This window comes from Lepidochelys olivacea (assembly GCF_965140295.1).
Source record: "Lepidochelys olivacea isolate rLepOli2 genome assembly, chromosome: 11".
Classification (NCBI taxonomy): Eukaryota; Metazoa; Chordata; order Testudines; family Cheloniidae; genus Lepidochelys; species Lepidochelys olivacea.
The window spans coordinates 17,632,757-17,645,414 of record NC_140421.1 but is presented as its reverse complement, the minus strand read 5'-3'; the positions used below and the strand labels follow the sequence as shown (position 1 = coordinate 17,645,414).

General features: G+C 44.5%; 1 protein-coding gene and 1 long non-coding RNA gene across 2 annotated transcripts in view; one reads left to right on the top strand and one right to left on the bottom strand.

Annotated features, from left to right (window-relative positions):
• The window catches only part of NCKAP5 (NCK associated protein 5), a 568,803-nt gene that overhangs the window by 157,711 nt on the left and 398,434 nt on the right, over window positions 1-12,658 (top strand). The gene's annotated exons all lie outside the window — the stretch shown is intronic.
• Window positions 7,214-12,658, bottom strand: part of LOC311528668 — a 37,118-nt gene continuing 31,673 nt past the window's right edge. Inside the window, exon 3 of the long non-coding RNA XR_014713660.1 lies at window positions 7,214-10,416. This is a non-coding gene — a long non-coding RNA (uncharacterized lncRNA). The remainder of the gene's footprint in view (window positions 10,417-12,658) is intronic.

Here is a 12,658-nt window from a genome sequence, read left to right as displayed (position 1 = left end):
AACTATTTCTTTATAACGTGGAGTCCAGGGTTAGTTTATTGGCTATACTGCAGTGTGTTGCTATTAGAGCTGGTTATCAGATATGTGATTTGTAAACCTGTTCTGCAACAAGTATTAAAATTTGTTTCCTCACCCAGATGCATAATTTAGTTGCTGTCTATAAGAAAGTGCATTATAGGTTGCAGTATTTTTTTCCATTTGTGGGAAACAAATAAAACACGGATCAATCCTGTGATCTTTACTGGGTTTTATTCACTTAAAACTATCACTGAAGTTAGTGGGAATTCTGAATTAATAAGGAGAGTGTGATTTGGCCCACATTTTAGCACTGATCCTTTCTTTAGGCTCAGTCATATCCCATAGTCACTAGCCTGTGTTGAGTGCATTGAAGAACTCCAGCACTCCCGGGTGACATTTGGGAGTAAGGTCTACACTAAAAACTTAGGTCAATTTACAGCCACCACACTGGTTCATTTCCACACTACCCTTCTTCTGTCTGTGGTGCACATCCTCACTAGGACTGCTGCTTCCACCTTCTTTAGCGGGGCAGCGTGGGGGTCTGAGAGCCCGGGCTGTCAGTTCCATGCAGCTCTCCACCAGGAGCTTGGCTCCCATCCCCGCTTTCAGCTCCCAGCTCCCCACCAGGGCGCAGCCTGGCTCCAAGCAGGGAGGTGGGAGCAGAGGCAGGATGCAGCAGCCCAATGGGGAGCCAGGAGTCGGGGGAAGAGGGGCAGCTGACACCAATGTTAGCCAATAGCCGATGTAAGTAACCCACGGTGTTTACACAGACACTGCGTTGCTCTAACTAAACCGACATAAGCCCTATGCCTCTTGTGGAGGTGCTGTTATTATGTTGGTATAGTAGGGCACTTACAAAGGCGGAAGCAAGGCTATAGTGGTACACTGACATAATTAGGTCAATGTAAATTGCCTTATGTTGACCTAACTCTGTAGTGTAGACCAGGGCTTAATCTTCCTGTGGAAGAAAGATACCTCTCAGAGCTCCTTGAAGGCAGGGTAAATACACATTACTGCATTCCTTTGTGTCTCCAGCCAGATCAGCTGGCCAGGAAAGAATAGAGGACATGGCTCTATCTTCACCTAACAACTCCCCACAGCTATTAAAGTGCTTCCACTGTCAGGGTGCTAGTGGGGAGCATTCCTGCTCTCCGAGGTGTGGCTAGAATGCAGGGACACAGAGTGGGGTGTTTCTTACATGACTTCCTTCAACTTGAGCACCCTCGGGGCAGCTGGATTTAATATGGCCCTTTGCTTTAGAGCCGAATCCTGCTCCCATTTAAATTAGGGGTTTTCAGTGGACCCTATTAGGAGCAGAACCAAAGTCATGGTGTGTTTGTGTGTGCATGTGCATGTAAATAAAATAAATTCTAGGAGAAATTTGACATTTTTTTTTACTTATTAGGATTTTATTGTTCTATTTTTAATAGATTGTAAAGTGTAAAGAAAATATTTTTTAGGACACTCCCTTTGGATTATATTGCTTTTTTACTCTTTGTTTCTCTCTCTCTCTCTCTGTGTATACTGTATCTAATATATGTACAGTGGAATATATAGTAGGTTACACTGGGGGGGGGGCAAATTTTCTGCAGATGCAAATTGATGTAGCTGTGCTGAAGTCAATATTTATAAAATAACTGGAGTGCTATTATGCATGTGCAAGCCATTCCAGCCGAGCTGGCCACAGTTAAGCAGATGTTACTTCAAAAACCTGCCTTAACAAGTTCAGTTCGCCAATCAAAAAGTTTGTGGCTAGAGCAAAGCGTCCTGTCAGACAGGCGAAAGAAAGACAGAGTGACGGCAAGAAACAATGAAAGGAAGATTCCTTTCAGCAGTCTCAGCAAAAGGGAGGCAAGGGGGGGAGGATGTCTGGAGTCAAGGAAACCTCACCGCTGCACTCACATTGCCCTTTCATTGCTAGTCTTTCACTTCTCTGTTTTTATGACAGGCCAAAACATCCAGTAGCTACTGTATATGGCTTTGCAGCTGTTTTTTATCAGTATTGCTTTTGTTAGATAACAGACTAACCTAGTGATTAGAGCTGAGTGGCTGAAAGCTGGGAATCCTGGCTGGTTTTTCATGCTTTGCCACTCTGGCAACCTTGGGTATTACACTTAAAATCTTGGTACCTCAGTTATTATGGATAACATAATGGTACTTATCTCCTTCACAGGGCTGTTGTGATTATGCATATGTAGCATTTCTAAAGCATGTTGTAAGCTTCACATTAAAGGCACTATAAAGTATTTTTAATATATTTCTATAATGTAGCACTCTGCCAGGAATTGCAATGTGTATGTGAGGATGGTCATGGTAGTGAGAGGAAGGAAAGGGGACAAAAATATCCAGTTTGGGATTTACATGTTTCTCACATGGATGACAATTTTAAGCTATACACTGCGGTTATTTTGAGTGAATACACAGGTTAAGTAGCCCTCTATATGTATGCAACCAGAGTAGTCTTTGCAAATGAACACTCCACATCTGTGACAGCCACAGAAACTCTTCACTGGATTTCCCCAAACCTTCAGATGGATTCTATGAATGCTTTTCCATCCATGTTATAGCTCCCTGTCTCCTTCAATCCATCACTTCCATGAGTCACATGCAAGTACCATATGTATAAACAAATCTGATGCTTCCAACCAATACCTACTTTCAGTGTGTTCTGGTTGATTTATACTCATAAAAACAATGAAAAATTATTCAGAAATTGTAATTATCTGAGAAAGTCAGAAGTTGATTAATTAAAGGCTTCAATTTTTATGTTGCATTTCTCTGATTGTTAACATTTCTGGACATATGGCATCAGTACTTATACTGTGTGATGTTTGTTAATGTAAATTGGATTTGACAGACAAGATTATAGCTAATTATTTCATTTAAAATATATATATTGTGTAAGATAAATTCATAAACATGTTGCACAGTATTTATTTTACAGCTTTATTTACTTGACTGTCTGCTTTTGCTATCTAGTAAACTTCTTTCAGTTTCAGTGGCTACCTTTTCACCTATGACATCTTTAAGATACAAAGGTTTCTGTCAGATAGTTCTCCCCTTCCAAAATTACACTTAGTCATTAGCAATTTAGAAATATCTGAATGTTTCCTTAGCTCCTAAAACTAAGATCATTCAAAAAAAAATGATGCCAGATTCAGTTGGACTGTATTGTTTATGTAGAGATCTCGTACAAAGGACCAGGTTCTCTCCTCTGTCTGACCACTTTACACCACAACTCAGCACAAAAAAGCCAACCTGGCATGACTGAACTATCTTGCTGTAAGGGAACCCTATGGTGACATAGAGACAGCACAGTAGTTCCTAGACCAGCACCTATTGCCATTCCTTTGGCTGGCACTAAGAGTATGTTCAGAACTTCCCTCACCCAGCTATCTGTGGCTGCTGTAATGGCCTTTGGGATCTTTGGCAGTTGGTGCAGATTTAGGGTGATGAGATGTCCCGATTTTATAGGGACAGTCCTGATTTTGGGCTTATATAGGCTCCTATTACCCCCCACCCTTTGTCCCGATTTTTCACATTTGCTGTCTCGTCACCCAATGCAGATTAGAAGAGTCCTAGAACTACTACTTTCACTTATACCGGAGATCAGCCCAAATAAGGGGAAATGCTTAAAGCTGCCTTTGCAAACCTCCTTCCCCACCTATGTTGCATTTTATACTCTTTGGCTACAACAGAGGATCAGGGCAAAAAAACTCTGCTTAAACTTAATTCATAACAGGCCACATCCTGATTTACTTATTATTCTGTTCTTATTCAGAGAAATCTCATATTAGTATCAGCGGGAGTTTCGTCTGAATAAGGACTGAATACAAAGTGAGAGAGGATGTCCAGTTTTGACCTCTAATAATAATGAAAAATGGATATCCACTTCTATAAAGGAGACATGATTATGATGCTGTCAATACTATTTATCTTCATAAGGTCTAGTTTTGATAATCACATTGACAGCATATATATCTGATACACTGTTCTCCTAAACTGGGCTACTAATACTCAGCAACTAACTCATTTAGAATTCAAAATTCAAACTTTCTGGCATTATATCGATCATTCTGTCTCATCTCAGGTTAATTCCAGTAAAGGCTTAAAGTACTCTATTTTTCTTATTAGCCATACTCTCCCTGATGTATTTCATCCGCAAGAAAAGCAAGCAAGCAAGCAAGCAGCTCTGTGTCTTGAATTAAATACAGTTGGTATGTCATCTCAAGACAAAACACATTTACTTCATTTTTTTATTCATGCAGCCAAACAGAATAGCTTGCTCAAGATTTAAGAGGAAGAGATACCACTCCCGCAAGCAACCACCACCAGGGAGATTTGTGGCCCAGAAGGAGTGCTGACTGCTAACTTTTTTAGATGCTTGTGCCAGCAAGAAAACTAAGTTCTAGACACATTCATTTAGCTTTTTCATTCCTGTTTTCCTCCCCACCCTTTGTTATCCCTTCCATTGGGAATTGATCCCCCCCCCCTTCTCCTTTCATTCATATCCCCTCTATCTGTCCACTTCTTCTGCAAAATCTTCCACTAATAATCCATCAGATAAACATATTAAAATAGTTATGTACATTTTTAAATGGACTATGGGCATATTGTGCCCCCCCCCAGCATCTTGCTTCTAAAATTGTTCTGTCTGTCCAGCTCAGTCATTTTGGGATTTTATACTGCCACCCACCACCATAGTATCTGAGCACCTTCCACCTAAATCAATAGCAAGAGTAAAGTCCCTAGTGGACTCTATGGAGTCTGTTTCCTGCTTGGGATCAAAACTCTGCTCTTTGTTTGTTTTTTGAGGAGGGAGCAGCTGGTAGTGGTTTGGGAATAGAAGAGATGTTGCACTGTGAGCATCACTTATGGAGGAAAGGCTTTCTCAAAGAGGAAGGTTTTGCAACATTTCCTAAAGACGGACAATCTGAATTCACCTTATCGCCTATGTGAAATGGTTCCACAGTCCTTGACCAAGGATGCTTTGTCCCCAGCTCTCAGGTGCTTCATTGTGAGCTTTGTGATCTGTATGTTCCAGAGGAGTGCAACTGTCACAATGGTTCATAGACTGAAATTTGGTCTTTGATGTAGTGGGGAGTTGATCCATTAGTTGCTTTGAAAATTAGGATCAAGGCATTATACTGGCATCAAACGCTGACGAGGAGCCAGCGGAGGGATTTGAGCACATCAGGCGATGCTCACAAAAGCTTAAGCCAGGGAGAAGAAGGCTGTACCAGCTGGAGCCAGTGCATTGTCTTCACATTCAGCTTCAGATACCATGAGTTGCAGCAATCCAGAGTGGGGATGACACATGCATGGATCAGTGTGGCCACTACTTGGTCCTCCAGATTTAGCGAGGAATAAAAAACCAGAACTTTAAATAGGGCTGTAACACTTCAATGGAAGGCATGAACAATGTCTTGGTCAGCTCTTACAGGGAAGTTCTTAGAGGCAACATGTTCATTTTATTGTTCTATGTTTGTGCAGCACTATGCAAACTTATAGCACTCAATAAATAACAATTAAAATAGTTATGACTTGAAGTCAAGGGAGATATGCTTATTTAGCGCAGCTGAAGAGCTGGCCCTCTGTTTTTCATCTGGATGAGCCATGGCAACAGGATTCCCCTGGGGATGCTGAAATGTTTCTATTCCTTCCTCTTTAGCTTCTCCCTTTCACACTGTAGTGCCAGTAGGGAAACTCTGTTCTGTGTCTTACGTAAATGCTTTTTATGAGGTTTTTTTAAATCACACTCTTTGACGATTAGGATGAGGGCAAGAAGGGATTTGTAAGGTAAAGCATCAAGTTGAAATTAATTTGGTGAATGTGAGCAGAATAAATTGGCAAATTATGTTACCTTTTTGGCTACCTTCTCCTCCTCCATTTTCAGATCATCTTACTCCTACACCAGTGCTATCCAGCTACCTCCTGTGGTTTTTCTTTCATGACAAGGCCCATCTCAGAGACATATTATCTAGAGATGAAGCCTGTGAGGAAGAGAAAAAAAAACCCTGGCAGTGTCCCTTAATAAAAAAAGCATGTTCATTCTCCAACAACTTTCCTCCAGGTGAGAGAGCTGGATAGAATTTGTCATGATCACTCCTAGATTAGCCAGTGCATAGCCATATGCTGCTCACCTGCCTCATTACTTCTGCACATGAGGACAAAGTGCCTCTAGAAAATGCCCAGTCTCCACCAGCCCTGGAAGCAAGAGTCCAGGCTTGAGCTACCTGCCTTGCTAGATGCCCAATTTGTTACCCTTAGCTGATGTAGACTGGCATAAATCCACAGAACTGTTTTACCCCAGCTGAGAATCTGGCCCCTGTCTTGCAACCCTAATTCATGCTGAGTTGTAGTTCCATGAGTAGATCCACTGAGTTCACTGTGTCTACTCATCAAGACTGAGGGTTGCAGGATCAGTCTCTTTAACTGTCTTGTGCTGTTTCAGGCTTTATTAAACTCTACTCTCATATATGTGGATAGTGACATTTGAATGGGTGCAAAGCCAAAACTAGGCAGCAGCAGAAATGAGACCCAGCTGATTTTTATGAAAATAACTGGCTTCAGAAGAGTTGGTAAATCAGCTTTAATCACTTCAGCTGAGATGTAATATGAACTGTTCACTCAGGCTTAAGTAATTCTGAACAATTAAGAAATCTGCTCAACATATTTGTTAAAGCCATCATTACTGTTTTCACCAGAATGTTCATAATGCACACAGCATGAGAAGAAGGCTCTTGCCAATTTTTTGCTCCATTGAAAGAGTTTTAAAATGTGCAGTTTGATTTTAATTGCTAATAAAATTAACAATGAAACTACCATGTTGAAATCATGTAAGAAAATAGTAAATTGGTGAAAAGAGCTGTTTTAAAAGACCTTCCTTTCATTGGCTTGCATTGTTTAGCAATAGCAGTTATTTAACTCTAAAGGTGGGCAGTCTGGCACCAGATGCAGTGCTGAAGGAAGTGACAGAAATACCTAATACAAGGAGCTTTTATATTTTTCCATGTGTTTTATTTTTAGTGCACTGCTGAATAATATTGGATAACAGATAGCTCACTTAAATCCCCAATTCTCCTAACACTTGGACACATGTAAAATACACAGTTCAGACAGGGCTATGTACTATGTAATATATATATATATATATAATCTCCCCGGGGGCTGTTGGAAAAAGCTTGTTCCATCAGAAGGTTATGTAGCAGGATGATAATGAAAAATAAATATTTTTTAAACATTATAATATTCTCCAGAGGAGCTCTCTCCAGAACTAAAGCTTAACCCCAGGGCAGCTTTCCAAAGTCCTTCAAAGATAAACTAGTGCCTCCCCACATGGGATCATAGCTTAGGTCTTCATCTCTCTGGTCAGCGTCACTAGCTACTTCTGGTCTCTGCTACTGTAGGTTGCTAGTTTCAACAGAGTTTACTGACTAACTTTATTATTATTTTTTTTAAATATTTCCCTAAGGCTATGTCTACACTACGAAATTAGGTTGAATTTATAGAAGTCAGTTTTTTAGAAATCGTTTTTATATAGTCGACTGTGTGTGTCCCCACACTAAATGCTTTAAGTGCATTAACTCGGCGGAGTGCTTCCACAGTACCGAGGCTAGTGTTGACTTCCGGAGCGTTGCACTGTGGGTAGCTATCCCACAGTTCCCACAGTCTCTGCCGCTCATTAGAATTCTGGGTTGAGATCCCAATGCCTAATGGGGCAAAAACATTGTCGTGGGTGGTTCTGGGTACATGTCATCAGGCCCTCCTTTCCTCCCTCCCTCTGTGAAAGCAACAGCAGACAATCGTTTTGCGCCTTTTTTCCTGAGTTACCTGTGCAGACGCCGTACCACAGCAAGCATGGAGCCCGCTCAGCTCACTGTCACCCTACGTCTCCTGGGTGCTGGCAAATACGGTACTGCATTGCTACACAGCAGCAGCTCATTGCCTTGTGGCAGCAGACAGTGCAATAGGCCTGAAAACCATTGTCATCATGTCCGAGGTGCTCCTGGCCCCCTCAGTAAGGTTGGTCGGGAGCGCCTGGGCAGATATGGGCACAGGGACTGAAATAGGAGTGACTCGACCAGGTCATTCGCTTTAGTCCTGCCGGCAGTCCTATTGCACCATCTTCTGCCGAGCAGGCAGGAGAGGAGGATGGCTAGCAGTCCTATTGCACCGTCTGCTGCCAGCCAAAGATGTAAAAGATAGATGGCGTGGATCAAAACAAGAAATAGACCAGATTTGTTTTGTATTCATTTGCTCCCCCTTCCCTTCCTCCCTCCCTCTGTGAAATCAACGGCCGACAATCGTTTCAGTGAGGTCTCAGTGAGGGGCACCTTGAAAAGTTTAATGGAGATTCAGTCCTGCCTGAAATACTGGGGGGAGGGATAGCTCAGTGGGTTGAGCATTAGCTTGCTAAACCTAGGGTTTTGAGTTCAATCCTCGAGGGGGCCATTCTGTGTGACAGTTGTTTTTGTGTCCCCTTGATATAAAGCCACCCCCTTTGTTGATTTTAATTCCCTGTAAGCCAACCCTGTTTGCCATGTTGTCAGTCGCCCCTCCCTCCATCAGAGCAACGGCAGACAATCGTTCTGCACCTTTTTTCTGTGCAGACGCCATACCATGGCAAGCATGGAGCCCGCTCAGATCACTTTGGCAATTAGGAGCACATTAAACACCACGCACATTATCCAGCACTATATTTGCAGCACCAGAACCTGGCAAAGCAAAACTGGGCGAGTAGGCGACATCAGCGCGGTGACGAGAGTGATGAGGACATGGATACAGACTTCTCTCAAAGCACGGGCCCTGGTAATGTGGGGATCATGGTGCTAATGGGGCAGGTTCATGCCATGGAATGCCGATTCTGGGCCCACGAAACAAGCACAAACTGGTGGGTCCGCATAGTGTTGCATGTCTGGGACGATTCCCAGTGGCTGCGAAACTTTCCCATGCATAAGGGCAACTTTCATGGAACTTTGTGACTTGCTATTCCCTGCCCTGAGGTGCAAGAATACCAAGATGAGAGCAGCCCTCACAGTTGAGAAGCGAGTTGCAATAGCCCTGTGGAAGCTTGCAACGCCAGACAGCTGCTGGACAGTTGGGAATCAATTTGGAGTGGGCAAATCTACTGTGGGGGCTGCTGTGATGCAAGTAGCCAACGCAATCAAAGATCTGCTGATATCAAGGGTAGTGACCCTGGGAAATGTGCAGGTCATAGTGGATGGCTTTGCTGCAATGGGATTCCCTAACTGTGGTGGGGCCATAGACGGAACCCATATCCCCATCTTGGCACCGGAGCACCAAGCTGGCGAGTACATAAACCGCAAGGGGTACTTTTCAATAGTGCTGCAAGCACTGGTGGATCACAAGGGACGTTTCACCAACATCAGCGTGGGATGGCCAGGAAAGGTACATGACGCTCGCATCTTCAGGAACTCTGGTCTGTTTCAAAAGCTGCAGGAAGGGACTTTATTCCCAGACCAGAAAATAATTATTGGGGATGTTGAAATGCTGATAGTTATCCTTGAGGACCCAGCCTACCCCTTAATGCCATGGCTCATGAAGCAATACAGTCAGGAGCTGTTCAACTACAGGCGGAGCAAGTGCAGAATGGTGGTAGAATGTGCATTTGGACGTTTAAAGGCGCGCTGGCGCAGTTTACTGACTCAGACCTCAGCGAAACCAATATTCTCATTGTTATTACTGCTTGCTGTGCGTGCCACAATATCTGCGAGAATAAGGGGGAGACGTTTATGGCAGGGTGGGAGGTTAAGGCAAATCGCCTGGCCGCTGGTTACGTGCAGCCAGACACCAGGGTGGTTAGAAGAGCACAGGAGGGTGCGGTATGCATCAGAGAAGCTTTGAAAACCAGTTTAAAGTTTAAAACTTTAAAACTTATTGAATGCCAGCCTTCTGTTGCTTGGGCAATCCTCTGGGGTGGAGTGGCTGGGTGGCCAGAGGCCCCCCCACCGCGTTCTTGGGCGTCTGGGTGAGGAGGCTATGGAACTTGGGGAGGAGGGCGGTTGGTTACACAGGGGCTGTAGCGGCGGTCCGTGCTCCAGCTGCCTTTCCTGCAGCTCAACAATATGGTGGAGCATATTAGTTTGATCCTCCAGCAGCCTCAGCACTGAATCCTGCCTGCTCTCATCATGCTGCCGCCACCTATCAGCTTCAGCTCATCACTTACTCTCTTCAGCCCGCCACCTCTCCTCCCGGTCATTTTGTGCTTTCCTGCACTCTGACATTGTCTGCCTCCATGCATTCGTTTGTGCTCTGTCAGTGTGGGAGGACAGCATGAGCTCAGAGAACATTTCATCGCGAGTGGGTTTTTTCATCTTCTAATCTTCACTAGCCTCTGGGAAGGAGAAGATCCTGTGATCCTTGAAACACATGCAGCTGGTGGAGAAAAAAAAGGGACAGTGGTATTTAAAAAGACACATTTTATAGAACAATGGGTACACTCTTTCACGGTAAACCTTGCTGTTAACGTTACATACATAGCACATGTGCTTTCGTTACAAGGTTGTATTTTGCCTCCCCGCACCGCGTAGCTAACCCCTCTCCCCTCCCCGTGGCTAACAGCGGGGAACATTTCTGTTCAGCCACAGGCAAACAGCCCAGCAGGAATGGGCACCTCTGAATGTCCCCTTAAGAAAAGCACCCTATTTCAACCAGGTGACCATGAATGATATCACTCTCCTGAGGGTAACACAGAGAGATAAAGAATGGATGTTGTTTGAATGCCAGCAAACATACGCTGCAATGCTTTGTTCTGCAATGATTCCCGACTACGTGCTACTGGCCTGGTATGGTAAAGTGTCCTACCATGGTGGACGAAATAAGGCTGCCCTCCCCAGAAACCTTTTGCAAAGGCTTTGGGAGTACATCCAGAAGAGCTTTATGGAGATGTCTCTGGAGGATTTCTGCTCCATCCCCAGACACAATAACAGACTTTTCCAGTAGCTGTACTGGCCGCGAATGCCAGGGCAAATTAATTATTAAACATGCTTGTTTTAAACCATGTATGCTATTTAAAAACGTACGCTCACCAGAGGTCCCTTTTCTACCTGGCAGGTCCGGGAGGCAGCCTTGGGTGGGTTCGGGGGGTACTGGCTCCAGGTCCAGGGTGAGAAACAGTTCCTGGCTGTCAGGAAAACCGGTTTCTCCGCTTGCTTGCTGTGAGTTGTCTACAATCTCATCATCATCATCTTCCTCATTCCCCAAACCTGCTTCCATGTTGCCTCCCTCTCCATTGAAGGAGTCAAAGCACAGGGTTGGAGTAGTGGTGGCTGACCCCCCTAAAATGCAGCTCATCATAGAAGCGGCATGTTTGGGGCTCTGACCCAGAGCAGCCGTTTGCCTCTCTGGTTTTCTGGTAGGCTTGCCTCAGCTCCTTAAGTTTCACGCAGCACTGCTTCGGGTCCCTGTTATGACCTCTGTCCTTCATGCCCTGGGAGATTTTGACAAATGTTTTGGCATTTCGAAAACTGGAACGGAGTTCTGATAGCACTGACTCCTCTCCCCATACAGCGATCAGATCCCGTACCTCCCGTTCGGTCCATGCTGGAGCTCTTTTGCGATTCTGGGACTCCATCATGTTCACCTCTGCTGAAGAGCTCTGCACTCACCTGCAGCTTGCCACGCTGGCCAAACAGGAAATGAAATTCAAAAGTTCGTGGACCTTTTTCTGTCTACCTGGCCAGTGCATCTGAGTTTAGGGTGCTCTCCAGAGCGGTCACAATGGAGCACTCTGGGATAGCTCCCGTAGGCCAATACCGTCTAATTGCCAAATTCGATCTGGCAAGGCAGATTTCAGTGCTAATCCCCTTGTCGGGGGTGGAGTAAAGAAATCGATTTTAAGAGGCCTTTAAGTTGAGAAAAAGGGCTTTGTTGTGTGGATGGGTGCAGAGTTAAATCGATTTAATGCTGCTAAATTCGACCTCAACTCCTAGTGTAAGAAAATAGGACTTTTAGGACTTGCCATGTTGGAATAGGCCACTAGTGTGTCTAGTGTAGGACCATGTATTTGATAATGGACAATTGCCTGACAGTTCAGAGGAAAATGAAGCCACCAGTCTTCTGGACAATTGTTGATTATGTAACTTTCCCACACCCAGGTGACAAACATCTTATACCCTGAGGCATGAAGGTCTGGATCGACTGTGAAGTTATCCTAGTTTGTTTAAAAGGCAATGTTACTGGGTGAAATTCACCCTGCTGCAGAGTACCAACACAAGGCTGTCTGCACTACTTATGCTCCTGGTGGAGTTATTGGTGGAGCAGCTATGTTGGAGGGGCCATTCTGGCCCAGCTTAGGGCTGCTCTGGAGGGCAGTGATGGGGCCATGCCTGAAACCCCAGAGGGGACAATCACAGTTTTGAGTCCTTGTGCTCAGGTGGGTGCACAGGGAAATAAATGGCATGAGATTAGTCACAACAAGTCGTTTAGGAAGCATGGAGAAGACGGAGTTATATCCTTGTTCCCTTCTTCACTGGTGAGCACAGCTGTGGCCTGCCACAGCTGAAGTACACACTGCACTACTTTAAAGAGTGTAGCTAGGCCAGATTGCTTCTGGACGGCAGAGTTCCTGACTGAGTGGGATGGCTCAACCCCAACTGCCACATTGGTCAGAGCCCAC